The sequence below is a fragment of the Eurosta solidaginis genome, chromosome 2 (assembly GCF_040869045.1).
Source record: "Eurosta solidaginis isolate ZX-2024a chromosome 2, ASM4086904v1, whole genome shotgun sequence".
NCBI lineage: Eukaryota > Metazoa > Arthropoda > Insecta > Diptera > Tephritidae > Eurosta > Eurosta solidaginis.
The window spans coordinates 71,516,641-71,540,825 of NC_090320.1; the positions used below are offsets into that span (position 1 = coordinate 71,516,641).

Here is a 24,185-nt window from a genome sequence, read left to right on the forward strand (position 1 = left end):
CGTTAGCTTGGAATCATGCATGTACAAGTGTATTTTACGCCCACTTTCCAATTCCTTTGGCACTACCGAAGACTTCATACCTTTCATGAATGGGGCTGAACAATAATCGTATGACATTCGTAATATCCAAATAATCGGCTGTATAAGATATAAAATATATGGTGAACAGATGTATATACCTCAAGTCTCACGTTTTTTGTGGTCTGCATGTAAAAACTATGAACACGAATCACTTATTTCAACAATATATGACGTAAGCGTAAGTACTTGAAAAAATTTGAAACTTCTAGCCGTAAAAAAGGGGGCCAAAATGGCAGTTTATATGGGGTACATAATATATATACCACCGATCCGATTTTTTCAGGCAACTATATGTGCAATATAAGAAAGCATATGATGAAGTTTGAAGCTTCAATCTGATAATTTGAGGAAGATATGGCAAAAATCCTCTTGTTCTGAAAAATCGGTTGTATGGAGGATATATGCTATAGTGGTCCGATCCGACCGACACCTAAATACACCCGCGGGACTAAATCAACTCAGTTCTTCATCCTGATTATTTCTATATCCTTATTGGAGGGTCTATCCATTTTTCTTTAAGGACTTACAATTTTGTGATTCGTGACGAAGTTAATACACCATTTCATTTTCATGAAAGGTATAATTAAAACTCATTTAACTCATAACTAATTTTTAATCCTGATGCAAGTAGGCTTGGTGCTATCTGCATATAAATTAGAGCATATAGAGAGCATCTGAAGAAAATTATTCAAAAATAATTTATCCATGAATAAATTATCACTAAATAAAAAAAAATTTTTATAAACAATTTATTTTTGAATAATTTTCCAATTGAAAATTTCCTTCAAAAACTCATAGCTTGCTCATTTAAATGTGAAGCAAAAAAAAATATTTTTTTATGTTAACTGAAAGAAAACAAGTACTTATTTTCTTGTTTATTAAGGCTGGGTGCTAAGTTTTAGGTATCTAAACTAATATTCCAATGGAATTTTCCAGCACTTCTACAATTAGGTACAATGCTGCGCGAGTACATTTGACAATCAAAATTGTTTAATCTTGAAAAATAATACACAAAAATTTGCACTTTGAAACTTTTGTTGTCTTTACAATCTGCGTATGCTTGAAATGGACATGGACTATAAAGGATTCATAGTAGGAGTGCCCTAGAAAGCAATACATGAAACTGCATCTGATTTAACTTGTAGGGCCTTTTTCGCCGAGCGTCGTGGATCACATCTGTCACTATCTAGGGAAAAATGATGTGGCTAATATTAAGCGTGCCACTACTTACACATTTTTGGCCAGTTAGTGACCACTTCTGGAAAATTTGCGCATACTTTGGTTCACATTCCTTGCCATCATCGTATGGCTTTTTGTTTTCACCGCAAAAACTCAACTAATTGACACCGTACTTACCGATCGATCGCCACACCTACCACATCACTAACCATCGCGGCCTTGGCAGCTAATATATTTGTATGCCGATGCGCATTTCACATGCGGAAAACAAAATTGAAGGAATATTAAAAATTTTGCTTATTTTTAAAATTTGACTTGCTGATATTGCTTTATACAACTGTTTTGTTATTGATATTAGAGAAAAATTGCAAAGTTTACAAACCGCGATGGGTACTAGGACTACTAGCTGAGTATTGAACTCGAATCTCCCGAGAAGCTAGCTGATGGAGAAGTGAAATTCAGAAACATGTCCTAGTAACCATCGCCGTTTGTAAACTTTGCAAATTTTCTCTAATATTAATAAAATGTCTTTAAATAAAGAAGAAAATTATCTGAATTCGTAAAAAACCGACAAAAAAAATAATTTTTCTTTTATACGTTATTCGAATAAATTATACCCAACTCTGTAGGCTCCTACGTTCACAATCGAACTGCCTTGATGCAGTGACTTACTATAACCCCAAATACATATTTGCATTTGGTTTTGGCAAATTCAAACCACTTAAAACGATATTGATATCAGAAGCCGACAATCAACCTGTTGATCACCTCGTCTTCACATACGTACAGGTCTTTGAAACTTATTTTTATTGCTTGTTATGGCGGAAACGAACAAATTGGCCAATCGCCAAGCTAAATTTTACTAGTTGCGCATTAAAGTAGTTCCATACATCAACAGAAGTTGCAAACTGTTAGTCACACCCTAATTCCAATCACTCGTTCCATGTGGCTTTGAGAGCAAAATTAACGGGTTGGGTTGCGTGACTATTGCCATTTGAATTTTATTAGTACATCGTTATAGTTGTTTGCAAATGTATTTGGGGTTGACAAGCTTGAAGAGTTGTTTTTCTTTTCACCTACAGCCATGTAATGCAAATTAATTTTGCTGAAGTTAAACGGATATGGAGTGAGCTCAATGGAAAACTTTGGTAAAGGTCATGAATATTAAAGTGAATTAAATGCTGCACTCCATCTCTTCCTGTGCCAGTTTAAGTTATTTAAGTATTTGCAAATCTTCATAAATTCGTCCTGTCTACATTTGATAATTGTATTGAAATTTGGCATAAATACTGTAACAAATTTGGGGAACTCTGATTATTTTGCACCTTCTGCTATCGTTCAAATCGCTGAACTGTCGAATAAATAACTCAAATATTCAGTATAGCAATATCTCTTTTATTTACAATACTCGCGCACTTTGCTAAAAGCGTGTTAAAATCAAACTGATCCCTTATCGCTTTTATATGCTCAGTTAGTCTCGTTTACCTATTTCTCCTAAGATCTAGACTTTTCACGAACATGCCTTCTGGAACAGTTGTATCTTATACTTGGTTATTTAGCTATATGCGTGTGTATTTATGAGCTAGTAACAACTTCTGCTCCTGGCTGATGATAACGTGATGTGTATGTGAAATAACCCTGCAAAAATCGTGCGAGATTGGTCTCCGGTTGATCTCTTTTGTCTACAGTTGGGCATAATTGATCCCCTTTAGTCCCTTTCGGGTGCAGTTGCGATTAGTCAGTTTGAAATCTACATAGGTAGCCCATTTTAAGGAATAGTAAAAAAGCGGCGACGAAATGAGTAAAATAAAAAATATTACAGGTGACTGAATCGAATTATTTAAGAAAAATGCGGAGCCCTATACCGAACCTAAATTACTAAAATTACTAGGACTTGACGACTACGCCGGAGTTAGTGTTAAATTTTCCTATAATATTTTTTATTTCTTTTTGAAAAGTGGGCAAACAACTTTCATCGAATAGATTTGGCTTGGCAACCCTTCGATTGTGTTTCGGCCATGAAAAATGCGACTGCTCCCTTTTTAAGTCCTTATTGAACAAAACAAGGGGCTGTTTTTCATATGTTCCCATAAAAAGAGGATTGGTCCTATCGATCCCTTTCGGGTATAAATGGGTACAATTCGTCTCTTCATAGGACATGCTCAAACAAAAGGGAACAGTTCAACTCATACCAACTCATACACTAAATAGATAAAAACTGGCATTGGTCGCATTCTCCTTTGCGACTCATCCCGGATTCATCCTAGACTAATCTCATTTTATGCAGGGAATCTCTTTGCTTCAAGCTGCTGGTTATGTGTATGTGTCGCTGCTTGTTTGATGTGTTCATGTACATAAGTGTGACTTCTTGTTTTAAAGTGTACATGTACATAAGTGTAGATACTTGCTTTTTTGTTGATGTGCATTTCTTTAATAGCAGCATAGTGATGTATAAAACTGCTAATACTCGCCACAATACTATAGCAATGCCTTGTTAAGCAGGTAAAGAGATACATATGAGCTCGGATTCATTTTTCATTTACTTACACAACTTTTCATAGAAACATATCCATTTCAAATCAGGCCTCTAAACTATCTACTTATTTTGTCTTGGTGTTGTCTTTTCTAGTAAAATGTATGTGAAAGTTTTAATATATGAAACGTCCTAGAAGCCACAAAGTTCTGCATGCAGTAAAGATCTGAAGCACGCCCGAGATCGAATGGATGTTGCGTTATTTTTTCTGTTTTGTTTGTTGATAATTTAATTTATTGTTCTGTAAATTGAATTGAATTTTGTACGCACATTTGGTGAAATTTTCTGTTAAAACATTTTTTTCTTGTATCTTATTGTATCTTATTTTATATTATTGTATTGCCTTTACCGCTGATGATTGTTGCTTTGATTACATTCCGAAGAAGCATGACTGGTGAGCCAATTTTCAAAGTTGATATATGCGCAGGCATTCTTTTTGATTCTAAGGAGTATAGAAATTCATTTGGATAATTCACAATTTTATCTTCATCTGTAACTGTGTCGATCGATTTATGTATATTTCGTCACTTCACCAGAAAACTGATTTTGAAAGCGATCATTGATTTTGTTACCATGATCATTTTTGGGAGCTAAGATAGTTCTTTCGCATAGCCAAAAAACAAAAACATTTAAATTTAAAATTCTTAATTCTGAAATATGAAAAACTTTCGTCTTGATCGAAGGAACCTCGAGCCAAAATTTGGTGATGATCGAAGTATAGCAAACACGTTTTCATAGGGAACACACACACAGAATTTGATTTTTATAGAAGATGTAGATAGACTGAAGCTAAACAATTTTTTTAACAGCGGCAGATTACTAAACGTCCAAAAGACATAACAGCTAAACTCAACAATGCAGTCAAACTTTAGGTGTTAAAATAACTTAAGTTTGTACGGCAGCCATAGTTTTTCCCCGTTCCACATTTTACTGGAGGTTTTAGGACTTCACGTCACATAGCTCCTTACCAATTTTAATTATCCTACCATTACGACATCCAGATATATGTATGCAGTATAATATATTCCATTTGTATGGGAGGTGCCACGCCCCCTTTTTCCAAATTCCATATTTTCTTGGTGGTGTTTAGGATTGACCTCATATAACTCCTTACTGAATTTCAATGTTCTGGCATCTATACCTTCAAAGTTATGCAGTACGAAGATTCCATTTAAATGGGAGGTTCCACGCCCCCTTTTTCCCAATTCCGCAACTTCTTGATGGTGTTAGGGATTGACCTCATATAACTCCTTACTGAATTTCAATGTTCTGGCATCTATACCTTCAAAGTTATGCATTACCAAAGATTCCATTTGAATGGGAGGTTCCACGCCCCCTTTTTCCCAATTCCGCCTTTTCTTGGTGGTGTTAGGGATTGACCTCATATAACTCCTTACTGAATTTCAATGTTCAGGCATGTATACCTTCAAAGTTATGCATTACTAAAGATTCCATTTGTATGGGAGGTGCCACGCCCCCTTTCTCCAAATTCCGCATTTTCTTGGTGATGTTAGGGATTGACCTCATATAACTCCTCATTGAATTTCAATGTTCTGGCATGTATACCTTCAAAGGTATGCAGTACCAAAGATTCCATTTGTATAGGAGGTGCCACGCCCCTTTTATATATCGAAATAATTTTTAGCCTAAAACCTTCCCGTTGATCGAAGGAACCCATAATCAAAATTTGGTGATGATTGATGTGTGGGAAATACGTTTCCATAGCGAACACACACACGGGTCCAGGTTTTGGCCTATATCTTGAGACCCTAGTCACCCAGAGGTATAAAAATTACTCTGTACTAAAGCACTGATCAACAGCTTCAATTTGATAACCATAATGTAACACATCCTAGTGTTACCGTGATCCACGTTTTAGCCTATATCTCGAGACCCTTCACAAATAGGTATGAAAACTACCCTGTACTAAAGCACTCATCAACAGCTTTCATTCGTTATCCATATTCTATAAACACATTCTAGGGGTACCCGCGTCCACGTTTTCGCTTATATTTCGAGACCCTAGTTACACGCGGGTACGAAAAATACCCCGTATCAAAGTACTCATAGACAGCTGACATTCGATACCCATATTGTACAAACATATCCCAGGATTACCCAGGTCCACGTTTTGATCTCAAGACCCTATCCAGAACGGGATCAAAATTAGCCTATGTCTGTCTCTTAGTTCTAAACTACCCCTCCATCAATTTTCAGCCAAATATGTTCATCCGTTAAGCGCCAAATACACGACACGAACATTTCCGCGAACATTCCGCAATCTTGTTCGCAGCTTTGGCCATACACCATACGAACTTTTGGCCGAACATTAGTTCTCTTTCAGGCAGCGATGAATACGGACAGCAATTGTGCTGCAGCAATATTGCTCGCTGTGGCAATTGAGCGTAAAAAAAAGAGAGAAGATCGCAAAAAAAGAATTTGGTGCAAAGAATGGTTTAAAAAACGAGCAGTTCTTGGACAAAGTGAGCTTATTAAAGAACTGGAACGCAAACTACTTATTTTTTTATAACTGCATCCTTTGTGGCATCAGGATCTACTTCTTTTAATTTTTCGATTAAAGTCGCATAATCATTATTCTTTTTAATTCTATTACAATAATCTTTGCTTTTTACTTGCCACAATGATGGCAAAGATTTATACATTTCAATAAATTCACTCAGAAATTTTTTTTTGTCCATTTTACTTTTCCGCGCACGTCTGTTTCGTTCAGAAATTACTACGTTTATGAGCTATTTCGCCATACACGCACGAACAGTTCGCGCAAATGTTCGCCAAAGATTAAAATATTTTGATTTTTGGCGAACTGGCAAACACCACCATACACGACAGAAAAGGTCGCAGAAACATGACATAGCGGGAATGTTCGCGGAAATGTTCGTGTCGTGTATTTGGCGCTTTACTTCCTCTTCAATCCCTCTTTATCTATTAAAAAAAAGCGCATCAAAATCCGTTGCGTATTTTTAAAGGTTTAAGCATTCAAAGGGACATAGGGACAGAAAAAGCGACTTTGTTTTATACTATGTAGTGATGTACATCCATATATACCTATAAACCTACGCCCGAAGTTAAATAACGCAGCGAATGCTATATATGTACGTATGTATGTCTCGCATCAAGCCTCACTCAAACGCAATTAGCGCGGCCAGTTCACAGCGAACAAACACACATACGCATTTTTTGATAAAAATGTTACTATTGTTTAAACAATTTGGCTGATAAAAGAAAGGAATCAAGTAGTTTTTTTCATGCAGATCGAAGGTAAATATTTCAAAGTTTTACTGAAAAGTAGAATTTTTTAAATCCATCCATTCGTTTATGAGTTGTAGCTGTGTAAACAAAAATTTTATGATTTTTTACCACATTTTGGCAATTTGCTACGCCCCTATAATATATACCTTCAAATTATATTAACTGTACCATCTCCCGTAGGTAAGCTTTCAAATGCAAAAAACCGTTTTAAAATCGGATCATTCTGTTTGAAGTTATGTGCATACATGGCATTTAGCGACTTTATTTTATAAGATTTATAGATAGATGGCTAAACCGATTTGGGATTTCAAAATCAACTAACCATCATATCTCCTTCCTGTATCTTTCCTAAACATTTCATGGCAATCTGTCGAGCCGTTCTCGAGTTATGGAGTGACAATCAAAATGTATACTTCTTTTTATATATATAGGTTGTATCCGTATCTGTTTCATAATAAATCGATAAGCCGTCGATTGCAAATCGATATCACGCCAATAAATAACTGGTAACACTCCGCTAAAATTGATAACTTTTATTAAAAATAATTATATTAAATATAATTTTTCGATAAAAAAATCGATACATTTTTAAAAATAATCCGATCACAAATTGGTAACACTTCGATAAGAAACCGAAGCTTGTGGAAAACACATCGATTACTTTTTTATAATAAATCGATTGCCTGACAATAACTTTTTGGTAACAAATCGATGACTTTTCGATATTTAATAGATAACTTTTTGATACCACACCGATAACTCGTCGATAGAAAATCACTTACTCATTGAAATCCTTTGTTATCGAAGGCAAGTTTATAGGATTTTTAATAAAAAATCGATACACGTTTAAACCTAGTCGATAACAGAACTATAATAAACCGATAACTTATCGATACCATATTGGGAACAGTTCGCGAACAAGTTGATAAGACGCCGTCCGGTTTTCGCACCGGCTTCGATTTTGACTTCAAAGCTATCCTTTCCTCTGTTTTCGTTTGCTTTTTTCCTTTCCTTTCCTTTCATTTCCTTTCCTTTCCTTTACTTTCCTTTTCTTTCCGTTCCTTTCTTTTCCTTTACAGTGCCATTTAATTATAACCGATTAAATTTTTCTTGTTATTGTTTATAAAAATTTTTTTTCAAAATTTTTAAAGATGTTCTTCGTAGTTTTCCGGATTATTATATAATTCGTTAAAAGGCATTGAGTGGTTCCAGAAAAACAGAATTTAAGAATAAAAAAAAAAATAAATGTAAGGCGCGATAACCTCCGAAGAGATCTTAGGCCGAGCTTCTCTTCCAATTTGCGTCGTGCTATTCTTGATTTTCCCTACAAATTGGTCGGACGGGACCTACATGTTTAATGCCGACTCCGAACGGCATCTGCAAGGCAGATGAGTTTTCACAGCAAAAAGGCGGTAAAATTTTTAACAAACAAAAAAAATTATTAAAAATAAGTTTTGGCAAAATTGTTTACAGATGTATTTGTTGACACGTAATTTATTTCATTAGAATGTTTTTGGGAATATTTGTAACTTCATGAAAAATGATTTTATATTGAAGTTTTATCGCTATCAGTTTCATAAAGTACCGATCAATTTATAACTTTTCGATAACCAATCAATAGTTTTTAGATTAAATATCGATAACGAATCCATAATTATTTGATAAAATATCGATAGCGAATCGATAAAAAATCGATCGTAAATTGGTTATAATCCGATAAGAAATTTTCGAAAGAAAATCGATAGTAAATCGATACATTTTTGATAACATATAACTTTTATGATGATAACACTCTGATAACAAATTTATAACTTTTGGAAAACAAATTGATAACTTTTTTGTAACATATCGATAGCTTTTCGATAGCAAGTTTATAACAAACCCTTTATATCCTTTCCTTTTATTTCCTTTTTCTGCCTTTCCTTTAATTGACTTTGCTTGCTTTTCCTTCCTATCCGTGTTCTCTCCCCTCCCTGTCCTTTCCTTTCTTTTCTTCTACTTTCGTTTCTTTTCCTTTCCTTTTCATTCCCTCTTGCCTTTTCTTTCCTTTCCATATGATTACATTTCATTCATTTACTTCCCTTTTCTTTTCTTTTCTTTCCTTTTCTTTTCTTTTCTTTTCTTTTCTTTTCTTTTCTTTTCTTTTCTTTTCTTTTCTTTTCTTTTCTTTCCTTTTCTTTTCTTTTTGCCTACTCATCGTTTTTCGTTACCTTTTATCCCTATATGACCGGTAATCCAGTATTGACGTTCCCTCTGTCCTGAGCAAATTCTCTTATTCTTGTTTGCATGCCCCTGGACTTGATGAACTGCTGTGTGAGATTATTATCTTATTGATCATAGACTTTCAATATAAATATTGACGCCACAAAAACTATGGTTCTTATTATGGTCCGTATTGAATACTGTTAAGTCATGTCGCACACCTTAACATTCTTCCATAACGAACGCAATTTATATGTCCTACTTTTGGCAGTGGTGTTGCAGTGTAATGTAAATGAGACAGGCAAAAATCGTTAGTTTCCATTATAAGGGCCACGCTAATATACAAACATTTGCTGAGTACATATACATACTCGTAAATCAGCACAGATAATGGATTTGTTATTTAAGGTCATTAGCTCTCTTTGTACAGACCGATCCCTTGTAATGTTTATTGACCACGAAGTCGCACTCGTAGGGAAAACTGGAATGTAGGCGCGATATACAGATGTCCCCGTAAACATTCATTAATTCCAATTTCCACTATTACTGCATATATCAAAATACCACATACGTACAAAACCACGACATTACTACATTATTTTACTAGGGGATAATTATAAAACGAATTTCTAGATTTGTGTACATTGCTCTCTTTTCCATTTCCAATGATTCGTTAATATTAGCATAAACATAAATACCAATCAAATAAACGGTCCTGTATAACCGAAAGCGGTCACTACATTTGAAATGTTTTTGAGAAAAAAAGTATTCAAAACCGGGCATATTGCTTTAAAGTTAACAAGAGCTCCCCAAGGGTTGAAGCTTAATCACAATAATTGTAAAATAACGAAAGGCAGCTGCAATTCAGATGTATTTTACTTGAGAAGCTTTTAAAGATGGCAATACATTCGGGGTCTTTGCCAAGCCACTGCAAGAGCCTCGACTTTGTGAACGCAGTATGCGAACACAGCTCCTGATTTCTCCTAAGCGGATAAGGACATATAATGTCTAAGCATCTAGTGCAGCCTTCTATCTTTGCGAACTCATCGGCCCTATCGTTACCGTCTATCGCTTTATGACAGGAAACGCGGTATATATGTAAGCTCAGAACTGAGCGACACAACTTAGCATAAATTAAAACTTTAACTTAATGAACAGGTCAATAAAAGCTCAGAGCTGAGTATAAAATGTTCGGTTCTACTTGACCTAAAGACTTCCTCGCTTGTATATATAACACAGGTCAACAAAATAACAGTTTTGGTTTGGTGCAGCTCTACTTGTAACCAAATTTGGTAGTACTCGGAATCCTGATAAAAACTGTATACTTACTTTTTTAATGCTACGTACAGTTTTCTAGATAGGGTCAAAAACCCCTTTTTAAGAGGTTAAGGCATGTATGGCCCCATAACTTTGTTTCTGTTTATTCTATCAACACAGTTTTGATGTCTTTGAAAAGAGAAATTGCACAAATAATGTGAAAAATTTTTTCATTTTTAATCACGGTTTTCTCGAATAATTTGTCAATGTAAATTATTTTAAAACAATCTACTATTAATTCTGTTTTCAAAGACATTTAACTTTTTTATATCCGCGTAGATCTTCCTGGGATTGTCTACTTTAGTAAATTTCTACTGTGAAAAAAAAAATTATATTTTATAAAAATTTTTTCCTTCCCTTTAATTTTTTAAATTCTCTGTAATTAGTACTTTCGGGAGCGCGGTTTCAAGTGTTAGTGCCTTTCTATAAATAAATAAAAAAATTTCAGTATCATATCTTCATCACGAGGTAGTTGTGTCAATGACCCAAATGTTTTTTGCTACATTTGTGGGGTATACACAGTCCAAAAATTCAGGAAGAGTATAACAGATTTTATAAAAAGTGCTTATTTTTTGTACTTTAAATTGCAAGTTGTAGACAAAAACAAGCCGTGGATACCTCGAATAGTTTGCAAAATGTGCTGTGTACACTTGAGACAGTGGGTCAATGGTAAAAGAAGCCATATGAGATTCGGGGTGCGTATGCAATGGAGAGAACAAACAAATCATTTCGATGACTGTTACTTCTGCTGTGTCGATTTGCGTGGTGTTAATGTTAAAAAAATGATATATCCAAACGTTCAATCCGCTAAGAGACCTTTACCACATTCAGAGGAAGCACCTGTTCTAATATTTTATTCTACCCGTGAATAATCGAATAGTGAAGTGTCTAGCGATAGTGATATCGAAAAAATAGCGTCTACTGAGCCAACAACTTTTACCCAAGTAGAATTAAACGATCTAATAAGGGATCTTGAATTATCTAAGAAATCTGCAGAAATGTTGGCTTCTTGATTAAAAGAAAAAAACTTGTTGGCTACAGGTACGAAGGTGACTCTCTACCGTACAAGAGAGCAAGATTTGCTGCCATTTTTTAATTCGGAAAATGATATAATTTTTTTGTTCAGATCTGCAAAGCCTCCTTCTCAAAATGGGTCTTTCAGAATACCACACAAATGAATGGCGTCTCTTCATAGACAGCTCTAAACGAAGCCTTAAGTGTGTTCTTTTACACAATGGCAACCAATATGGTTCAATTCCCATTGCTCATTCAACTAAATTAAAGGAAGAATATCAAAATATTGCACTTGTTTTAGGCAAAATCAAGTACAACGAACATAATTGGAGTATTTGTGTAGATCTAAAGATGGTTAACTTTTTGTAAGTACAACAAAGTGGATACACCAAATATCCATGTTTTTATTGCCTGTGGGATAGTCGTGCCGAGAACCAACATTGGACAGAAAGGGACTGGCCTGTACGTGAGATGTTGGAAATGGGAAAGCAGAATGTGATAAATCCACCTTTAGTTACAAAGATTCAATTATTTTGCCACCCTTACACATTAAACTGGGTGTAATGAAACAATTTGTGAAGGTGTTAGATAAAACTGGACAATGTTTTCTTTACATAACGAGAAAATCTCCTAGGCTAAGCATAGAAAAGATAAAAGCGGGTATTTTTTATGGCCCACAGACAGTGGCGGGGCTAGGCCTCGCGCCTGAGGGGCCTCGCAAAAAAGTTTTACAGTTACCTATTTATTTTCAATTTTTAATGACGCCAGTAACACCAGGCGACTACAAACTCATCTTCGACAAAACATTCATTTTCAACACTTCATCTCAATGCCGCTAGTAACGCCAGTAACTCTCTGTGCTACTCTCCCCTGGGTGACGCCACATTAGTACTGGTACTATGATAGAGCGACATCTGTAATTTGGTAATCGGAAGTTGCAGCATAATGAGCGGGCGACATCTGTTATCGAGATTGCTGCTAGTCAACACTTCCACTCAATGCCGCCAGTAACACCAATAACACTTGTGTTACAGTGTGCGGGGTGATTCCCTGCTAACCTACTACTGAGCAGCGCCAAAAATTCTCTTGGCCTTATTACGCTAGCAGATGGCGTAGTTGCTCAAGGTAGGGCATGGTATCGCAGCGTAGCGTGAAAACACAGTGGCGTCAGATGGCACAATGGTGTTAACTCATTGAGTTGATATCGGTCTCGGTTTTGGCTTCATGGCATCGAAGCCAAAAACTAATCGCCAATATCCACCCTTAGTCTGGCAAGATGACAACGTTAGGTTAGGTTAGGTTCAAGTGGCTGCCGTCCACATTGGAGCGGCACACTTAGGCCTTTATAGGCCCATTGTGAAACCACACGGATTTGTTCCTACTCTCCTAATCAAACCACTTCGTTGAGTTTATGAAGCTAACTAAGCGTCGTGTATTGACCTCAGCTATATCAGTCAGATCTACGAGAAACATCTTGCCCATAAAACGTTGCCTTCTTCTACCAAGCGCTGGACATTCACAGAGTAGATGCCTAACAGTTTCAGGTTCTTCTTCGTTGCCGCAGCTTCTACAATAATCATTAAATGGAGAGCCAATCCTTTCCGCACGCGGTCCAATACAAACATGGCCCGTAAGAAGACCTACAACTAAGGAAATATCCCTCTTACGGAGGGTGAGAAGCTCTCGCGATCTCTTCTCATTCCATTCCGGCCATGTGAGTTTTGCCGTGTGGCATCTATTATGATGCATCCACCTGGCTCCCGCTTCCATCAGTAGAGCCTCCTTTATCTTGAGCTTGCAGGTGGAGAGCGGCATGCCCAACCTCTTCCAGGATGGCGAAAGTGGAAGGGAGGTACCCTTTCATGCAAGCTCATCCGCCATCTCATTACCTGGTATGCCCTAATCTCCCGGAACCCATACCAGATGCAGAGTAAACTGTTCAGCCATCACGTTAAGTGATCTGCGACAGCCTACTATAGTTTCAGAAATAGCTGTGACAGAGTCAAGGGCTTTCATTGCTGCTTGACTGTCTGAGAAAATATAAATGTGCTTCTGAGATACTGTCTTCTCCCTAAGGCAGTCCACAGCGTCTTGTAGGCAAAACGATCTTTGTATCTCCAATCGTTCCGAATAGACACCCCCTCCGACTCTGTTATCCAGTTTAGATCCATCTGTGTAGATCTGAATGCTGTTAGTGGACCAATCAGGGTCATTCACCCACTGTTCCCTCTCAGGGATTAATATCTCGTATTCCTTGTTAAAGTTGTATGTGGTTTGCAGAAATGTGTCCATTCTTGTATGCAGAATCTGTCGAGAATTTCAGTAGGTTTGCAGTGCGACCATGTGGTCAGTTTCCTCAGCCTGATAGCTGCACATGCTGCATATTTAATGCCTACTATATCTATGGGTAGTAGGTTCGGTATTACATTCATAGCCTCCGTTGGTGTTGTGCGGATGGCTGCGCTTATGCATAGTAGTGCAGATCTTTGCACCTTTTGAAGAGCAAGAACCGCCGAGGATTTATTTAGGGCGGGCCACCATACCGCCACCCCGTATAGCAATATTGGCCTAACTATGGCCGTGTATGTATAACCAATGTATCATAGGGGACATACCCCATTTCCGTCCAATTGCCCCTTTACATGTGTAGAGGGCAACCGTGGCCTTACGGACACGCTCCGTGGTATTTTGTGTCCAGTTAAATTTCTTATCAAGTGTGAGCCCTAGATAGTTGGCGGACTCACTTAACTTAAGCACTGTGTTTGCCAGAACTGGAGTTGAGAGACGTGGTATCTTTAACCTCCTCGTAAAGTGCACCAGCTCCGTTCTATTTGGGTTCACGCCCAGACCATTATCAACGGCCCATGCTTTGACCCTTCTTAATTCCACCTGCATCATATCGCAGAGAGTTTGTGGAAACTTCCCACTTATCACCAAGGCCATGTCGTCAGCATATGCTATGACAACAACGTTAAAATGTGTAGAATTTGATCACCGCTAATCGGAGAGTTAAGAAACTAACTAACTAAACAACATGGGGATTGCCCGTCCAGAGTCTCGTGCGCGAAATGAAATGAAAGAAATTTTCTTCCATACGGCGACTTGCAGGCTCGCAAGAGCAAAGTTGTTTAGTGTATTATAAAGTCAGCATCCCGACATTCTAGTGGATACAAATTTTTAAGTTATTTGTTATTAATTGCATACTTAACGGTAAGGTAAGTGAACATCAACTTTTTAACGACTTTAACGAAATTATTTCGTCAAGATCAATAGCTATATATTTTACAACTGGTAAATACTCGTAAAATTAACCAAGAAATAGGTACTTAAGGTAAGTACTTAAATATAGGTAATCTATTTCTCCATAGAAACCGAAATAGAAAAGTGAATACATACCTAGTTTTAAACCTGCACTAGTGTTTTTTCTCGAGAACATAAAAAATGTTTGCCTTTCGATCAGTGCATTTGAGTATATTTTGTATGCATCAGGTTAGGTTAGGTTAGGTTGAACTGGCCGGTCCATGAGGACCTCATATAGACTGATTGAGTCCGTAGTGTTACCTTTGTTTTAACGACCAAACTGAAAAACCCTATCAAAAACAAGGACCTGTATCACTCCTAATAGCTGGAGTCTTAGCCTGGCAAGTGCAGGATACGAGCACAAAACATGCTCTATCGTTTCCTCCTCCAACCCGCACTTCCTACATCCGCTATCACTGACCAAGCCTAATTTAAAGGCATGTGACGCCAGAAGGCAGTGTCCAGTCAGAATATCCGTCATAAGTCTACAGTCCTCTCTTTTTAATGACAGAAGCAACTTTGTTAGTCTAAGGTTGTAAGACCTACACATAATCTTCGACACTTTACAGCCCCGCGCTTGAACCCACGCCTTTCCCGCTTGGACGATCATGTGCACCTCTCGCCTTTGCTTAATCTCTCCTAGCCTAATTGGGACGTCTACGGAGCAAGCTTCAAGGAATGCGCCTTTTTAGCTAGTTCATCAGCTTTTTCATTCCCATCTATTTTCATATGCCCTGAGACCCATTATAGATGTACGCTTCTCCCTGTCCCGATTCTCTCCAGAGACTGCTTACACTCTGTATGCGTCAAAATTCGTAACAATGTACCTATTCGCAACAAAATACCTAAGTATTGTTTCACACATCTCGTGTGGTGTTCCTTCAATACAAAATAATATGAATGAATAGGTATAACAAATAATTTCACTTCTCCATAAAAAGACATTGCTTATAAGGAGTCATCCATAAATTACGTAAGGCAAATTTTCCGGCTTTTTTGACCTCCCCTCCCCCCTTTGTCACAAACTGTCACATCTGCTTTGTATAATTTATTATTTCAAATACGTATTTTACGATAAATTAGCAACAATTTAGACAAGCTTTTTTCCATGGGCAGTGTGGACACGTTTCAACGTCAATAATTGGCGCTTTCATCAAATTCTCGTCCTCTTCACCTTCTTTAATCGTAGATATATCAGCTAGGTCCAGATAATCTCCATCTAAACTTGAGCATTCTTCAAAACAGCCATCATTTCTATTTATCGCTTTGCTGCAATACGAACTGGTCGAGTCTTTTTGTACCCAGCTGTACTTGAATTTTGAAAATGGGAGTGGCTCCGCCCCTTTTTAGCTACTCTTTTGAAAATAATTTTGATGCCATAAATCGAACAAAACCTTCCAATCCGATCGAAATTTGGCCTGAACATTGTTTTTATAGCGGCAACTATTCGCGCTGAAAATAAGCGAAATCGGCTGAAAACCACGCCCAGTTTTTATTAAAAATCTACAGCTGGGTATATAAATTGATGTGTTTTAAAAAGAATTTCGAGTCAAAATAGATCTTGCAGGATTTTCAAGTCCTGTCGTTGATTTCTTCTTGTACAGACGGACAATGATAATCGTATGGCAAAATTTCTGGCAAAACAACTGAAGACATGTTTTGCAAGTTTAAATTCTTAGAAGAGTTGTTGTTGTTATAACAATGCTTCGCCCCGCTCAAGAGGCACGAGCGCTCAAAGAATTTCATCAAAGTCCTCTAACGGAAGTCCAAGGAAACACGCAGTTTCAAAAGGGTTGGACCATAGAGAGTTTGGTGTTAGAGGGGTGTGTTCACATTACAATGGAATAGATGGTTTGTGTCATGTGGGGACACACCGCATGCTGGGCATACGTTTTGTATGTTGGGGTTAAGTCTGGACAGGTAAGAGTTTAACCTATTACAGTGTCCAGACCGAAGTTGTGCCAGAGTGATGCGCGTCTCCCTCGGAAGCTTGCGTTCTTCTGCTTCTGCAACTTCTGAAAATTTATCTCCGATGACGCGGTTTGCCGGGTGCGACCTTTTAGAGGTAGTCACTGCATTTGTGTGGATAAGTTTGCGGGCCTCCTCGTATTCCTCTTTTACATATGGCCTTGGAGCTAATGGTTGGACTTCGCTGTAATGCTTACGGAAGTGTTCCCTTATGCGTGTGGGGGGGCGGTGCGCCTCGAGCAGTTGTCTGCCGGGATGTCCCGGTTTGGAACATCCCAGTAGGAACTGCTTGCTGAGCATTTCATTTCGCTCCTTAATTCCGAGCACTTCCGCCTCACTATGTAAATGATGTTCTGACGTCTTAAGGAGACATCCCGTGGCAGTTCTCAGTGCTGCATTTTGACAGGCTTCCAGTTTTCTCCAGTTGGTATCTTGGAGAACTGGGGTCCAGATTGGCGATGCGTAACACAAGATCGGCCGGCCTATTGCTTTAAAGGTCGTCATCATGGTATATTTTTCTTTACCCCAAGTCTGCCCGAAAGCGACTTGAGAATTTTGCTGTGACCGTGTACTTTAGAAGCAATTTCGTCTGTGTGCGTCCGAAAATGTAGACCCTGGTCGAAAGTCACCCGTAAGAGTTTAGGGTGCTTGACTGTGGGGAGCGTGACGCCGTCGACGTGGATGTCCAATTGTTCACTTTGTTCCTCCGTCCACGTCGTAAAAAATGTGGCCGAGGATTTTGTAGGTGAGAGTTTCAGGTTGCGCGAGGCAGAGAAACTGGAAAGACAAGGGAGGTAACCAGTAGAGTCTCTAGTCAGTACGTTCGATGAAAGTAACAGTCAGTGCTAAAAAATTCGTAATGTCACATGTCTTTTGAAAAAGAAAGGCTGAAATGGCTATATCCAACGAAACTCTGAGTACCAGTATGATGAAATTTCTTAAAAAACCTTCTTCAGGCGTCACTACTTCAGAGTTATGTGATAAAACTTTACTTTCTGAAACAGAACCAGCTTCACAGTTGAATGAAACTTTTAGTCAAATTTCTGATACAGCTTTACCTTCAACATCGAGTTAATCTGCTGTGACCCAAATTTCTGAATCCAATAAAGAGTTGGAAAGTGAGTATATGTGTGACTCAGAAAATCAAGAGCAGGAAGTTCATTTAAGCGAGCCATTAATAATCTTAGATCCGGGGAAATGGGTATTTCCACTAAGCGATGCGCAGCGCCATGACTTAATTCAAAATGTATCCGATCAAGACCAAGAGAAATCTGATGAAAATTACCCAAAAGACGCAAGTAAAAGACATTTTTCTAAATTTCATTTTATTAGAAAATTGTGTAGCGGCGAAACGCAACATCGCAGATGGTTAACTTACTCCACATCACAAGATAAAGTTTACTGTTTTCCATGTAGACTTTTTTCACATTTTCAGACACAGATAGTAAAAGAAGGATGTTGTGACTGGAAGGATCTGAGTCGGATATTTCAAAGACATGAACAAAGTCAAGGACACATGGAGTGCATGATTAAATGGATGGAACTCTTTAAAGGAATCAAACACGGTAAAACAATAGATAAGGATAACGAGGGAACTATTAGGGAATCCCAAAAGTATTGGTATAATTTGTTAAAGTTGGCGAAAACAGTAACATACCGCCTTTCGAACTATATGAAGAACTTCAGCTTTTAAAATCGAATTCACTAGACTCGATCAACGACGCGAAACAACTCATCTAATACATTTTAGAAAATAATTTAGAAGAATCATGCTCAGTATGGATTCAGCTGAGAGAAGCTTCTCAAAGTTGAAATTGATAAAGACCTATTTGAGAAGTACGATGAGCCAAGACAGACTATCCGCTTTATCAGTTCTGTCAATCGAAGCTGAAATAGCGGCTAGTCTTAGCTATGACACAATCCTGAAAAAATTAAGTTCGACTATATTAATTTCTATGTGTGCAATTACTTTTTGTCATCATTTGATTACCAACAATAAAACTCGTTTACTCATACATTATTTCATATTTTTTTTTTACTGCGAAGTAGTAGATGCCTCGCTAACTTGATGTCGCCGACGTCCACATGTGGTCTAGCGCCGCCACTGCCCACAGATAAGAATGTTGATAAAAGATACTGATTTTTCAAATTCAATGACCAGTTTGGAACTGCTTGCGTGGAATTCGTTTGTTGAAGTTACTAAGAACTTTCTGGGAAATCACAAGTCAAGTAACTACCCTGATATTGTTAACAACATGCTAGAGAATTACAAAAACTTAGGATGTAACATGTCCATCAAAGTCCATTACCTCCACAGCCACCTTGGCCAGTTTCCAGAGAATCTTGGTTCCTATAGCGAAGAACAAGGCGAACGGTTTCACCAGGACCTAAAAACTATGGAAGAAAGGTACCAACGCCAATGGGATCAGCATATGAAGGCTGACTACTGCTAGGGAATGCAACGTGATTGTCTTGCCATACCTCATTCACGAAAATCACGAAGACTTTTTCTTTTCACAGTAAAAATTTACTAAAATAGAATACATTAGGAAGATCTACGCGGATATAAAAAAGTTATATGTCTTTGAAAACAGAATTAACAAGAAATGTAATATTTTCAACGACATCAAAACTGTGCTGATAGAATAAACAGAAACAAAGTTATGGGGCCATACGTGCCTTAAACTCTTAAAAAGGGGTTCTTGACCCTATCTAGAAAACTTTACGTAGGATTAAAAAAGTAAGTATACAGTTTTTATTAGGGTACCGAGTACTACCAAATTTGGTTACAAGTAGAGCTGCACCAAAATCACTGTTGACAAGTGTAATTGTTTCAAATGCTTATGTATGCTGAGTGCTCACAGAAAATTGCTAGCGGAAAATGATGCGAAGTTATAAGATCTAAATTCACGAAGAATTATATTTACATATTACTAGGCGAACGAATAACCATACCACCAGGGGGTTAGGGGCTTAGAATATACTCGGCAGGTTTGCCTGTCATAATGAGCGACTTAAATACCCAAATGCTCCAAAACAATTTTTTTTGCACGGTTTTTGCAACAATTTTAAAAATAGAAATTTATTTCACAGAAATAAAAAATGTGCTCCTAAAGAGTTTTTAATTACAAGCAAATTGGTGTTTGATTGTCAAAATCGGTGGAGCCTATCGGCTGCTATTTAACTTTAAAAGAAAAAGGACAAAAAAAGTTCAAATGGCGATAACTATGGATACAGTTTTTTTTTTTTTGGAAAAATCGAAGGAGAGCATTTGTTTGTATTATCTATATCTATCAAATAATACCTTTGTTGCTCAAAAATAAATTATGACTTTTTCGTTGATCACTTTCAGAAATTTTCACTCTGTATATTTAAACATAACATTTATTTACATTGTTATTATTACTTAGTTTTATTAAAACTATATAAGTATGAAATGTACACACCAATTGATGATAAAAGTACCAAATAAAAAATACAAAAAGTATTTAAAAACAGAATACATACATACTTTCGAAAATACTTTGAAATCGAAGGTTTACATTTTGATATTATTAAGCACTGTACGCAGATCAAAAGCAAACATTCAAGAACAATTTTGCATTTTTCTTGAGCATGAAAATAACAGTAGGCACAAAATTTTGACATTTCACGATGCATGGCAATTTATACATGAAAACCGCTTATATAAAAATAAAACAAAATTTATGAAACTTTTTGATGATATACAATTGTTCCAGAATTATTGTTCGTGAAAAGTCTAGATCTCAGGAGAAATATGCGAACAAGGCAACAAAGAGTATAAAAGCAGCGCAAGCTGAGGAATAATTGATCAGTTTGATTTTAACACGATTTTAGTGAAGTACGCGAGTATTGTAAAATACTATTACTACACTAGGGTTGTAAATAAAGGAGATATTGCTATACTGAATATTTGAGTTATTAATTCGACAGTTCAGCGATTGGAACGTTAGCAGAAGGTCAAATTATGCTATTTTCTTGTGGATACTGTAATTTTCGCAATCGCTCCATTTCGTACATAGCCTTTTCGTTGCATGGTGTTTTCCCATCAGTTTGGCGCAATCGAGCTCTTCTATAGGAAGACCATTCAAGATTTTACTCGGCTCAATGCTACGTAGGCCTGGCCTTTGGCGAAAAGTGTATAACCTGGATACACTATTGCATTATCCACCGTACACCCTTGCAATTCGTTAACTGTGCTAGCCCAACAGAGTATAATAGTCGAATGCAATATTCCCTCCGCCCCGTACTATTTTTCTATATATCTCAATTCGTGCGCCCCTTGCGAAACTTTTTGTAATATGGTTTATATTGTCATCGGCCTCTGAATTCATCGAGAAGTTACTTAAAAGCCGGTTTCAAATTTCCGAATTCTCATTTAATTATTTCGATCCGTGTGGCACCTAACAGATTTTTTTTTTGCAGTTTGTTCCTTTGCACGGTGTCTTAACCTATCTGTGAAGTTTCACGTTTGTAGCTCAATGAGAAGTTAAAGCACATCAAAACGCAGCGGCTGCTCTGGCTAGGCCATGTTATGCGAATGACGCTCCGGCTAAGAAAGTGTTTCTATCGGAACCCGCCTATGGAAGCAAAGAAAGAGGGCGGCCCCACTCCGCTGGAAGGACCAGGTGGAAAACGATTTAAAGTCCCTTGGTGTGACCAATTGGCGCCAGTTTCCAGGGAGAAGAAGCGACTGGCGCGCCTTGTTGGACGGCCATAACCGTTAAGCGCCAATTAAGTAAGTAAGTAAAAATGAAATAAAAATAAAAATTATCCCTAATACATGCATTGATTTTTGGTCGTGAAGGTGGCCTAATCTCTTAAGAGCCACTTAATCATTGCTTTGAGATTTGATAACACGCAAGAGAAGCCCAGAAAATATTTACGCTTCTTCCTGAACAAATTCTCTCGAATGGTTGTACGCACTCCAAGACACTGCTTGTGCGGCGCTTTGTAAGATTGTTGCTTTAATGGCCGCCTGCCTTTCAATTTTAATATGGGCGCAATTGCAGCTTACCACAAATTTTCTTAAGAAATTCCGAAACACAATATGTGTGTATGTCTTATATAAAGTAATTTACACGAATGCGTTTAAGTTCTACTCTACTAAACTGTGCAAATACGCAAATATATGTAAATTATTACAGGTAAATAAATATAAGTTTATGACAATTGACCGTTACTGACTACGAAATCATGTACATAAATATATGAATACAAGCGCATGCACATGTACTTTTATTTTCAATGACAATGACATTATTTAGTTCAAGTTGAATCAATATTAGAATTGTGCACCTGTATTTGTAGAAAATGTCTATTGAAATAATAAATGCAAGAGAATCAAATAACTAAAAAGCAATAATAAAAGACCTACATAATTAATGGTCATAGCAATGTATAAATATATACTACATACATAATTGTGTACACCCATATGTTAATACATATATTATATGTAGAAGTAAATTGCGATTTCCTTTGTAACGGTACATATGTAACTAACAAAAGCTTTTACTGCAAGTACATACGCTTATCTGCATATAAGAAACAACTGAAAAGTATCTAAGATGTTTAGAGAGACATTGCCGGATCGCACCAGTTCACGTGATTTTCGATCCTTTAAACAATACCAGCGTATCCAGTAGTCGTTGTCCTCACTAAAAATTGCTTTGCGCACATATGAAAAAGGGACCTCGCTTCCCCCTATCACTCTCTATATAGTCGTACTACTTTTTCTTCCATTTCCGCTTGTTATTCCTGTCCTTACATTTTTCTTTTTATCTCCATTCCCACACCCACACCCAAGCGCCCTCCGGCTTTGATTCTCATTCCCATTCTCACTCTCACTTCGACTTCTTTTACATATTTCCCCTAATTTCCTAATTTATGGAATCTATATACCAAATATGGAATACGCGCTTCAAATAATTCGAAGACATAGAAAACTAAATTTTTGTTTCACCCACCCTCACTTCCACCCCTCTACCACTACTTCTCCCACTTAATAATCTTATGTGTGGAATATAAATACCTAATATTGGATACCCCCTTTAAATAACTACGCAGATATCGCGAATAAAATTTTTATTTTACTCTCGCTCCTCCCCTTCCATGCCCTCTAACTCTTCCACCTAAATTACCTCATAGATGGCATCTATATTCCATATATTGCATACCCCTTTCAAATAAGTAAGGAGATACATATAATAAAATAACAAGTAAGAAAGTCTAAGTTCGGGTGAAACCGAACATTACATACCCAGCTGTATACTTTAAACGCTGTTGTTATTTGCTTTGTGTAGCTAATAGTTTTTTAATAATAATAATAATAAACCCAACGGGTGAATACCCGCCCAACCGACACGAGGGGCGCATCCGCATGACGCACGGATACTTTTTTGCCGAGTTGTTGATAGGCGGAGGTTTGTTAAGCGTTGAGATCTAAACTGCTCAGCTACAAAATAAATATCATCAGCTGAGTATTACACATAACAGTTGGAAATAATACATATAATACATTGTTAAATAAGTGAACATTTTATATAAAGATTATTTTTTATTATTTTTTTTTTTTTGTTATTTTGTTACGAGTTAAGATAGGATAGGACAGTTTCCTTTATAGTAAAAAGTGCATCTGTTATATCAAATGAGTTCGAATGAGAGTTAAAATCATGACACAAACACCAAAAAGGTTCATTTAATTCGAAATTACTTCTGCACTGCCTCAAAAGAAGAGTTTTGTAATGTCACGCTCGTGATGGGACATTGAAGTTTATTTCGTTCAAAAGAAAGGGCCAGTAATCAGTCCATTCAGTAGTTTAGCCATGAATAATACGCCCAGCATTTCTCTACGACTTATCAGAGTTGGAAGATTGATAAACTTTAACCGACCAGTATAAGGTGGAAGATTATACCCAGAATCCCAATGAAAATTCCTTAAAGAAAAAAGTAAAAATTGCTTCTGTATTGACTCTAGTCTATCTGCATGAACTTGATATCGCGGATTCCAGACTATTGATCCGTTTTCTAGTATCGGTCTAACTAATGAGGTAAAAAGGGCTTTAGTTACATAATAACGCAATAATACATATATGGTTATATTCCGAACTCATTTTTGTTTTTCCCAGACTTATGGAATTAAAATTACTTTGGAAAGATTAACAAAAATGAGGGGGGAAGGCGTCACGCCCATTTTCAAAATGTGTCTAAGTTTTCTTCTTAGCTCAACCGTACCACTACTGAGCTAGAATATCAGTCACATATCTCTATACATCAACACGGATTTGTACCCTCGAGA

The 24,185-nt window shown here is 37.1% G+C and overlaps 1 protein-coding gene and 1 pseudogene across 2 annotated transcripts in view; both read right to left on the reverse strand.

Annotated features, from left to right (window-relative positions):
* Positions 1-24,185, reverse strand: part of LOC137239889 (uncharacterized) — a 63,902-nt gene that overhangs the window by 31,278 nt on the left and 8,439 nt on the right. The window lies entirely within an intron of this gene.
* LOC137239069 (uncharacterized) lies at positions 1,590-22,723 on the reverse strand (annotated as a pseudogene).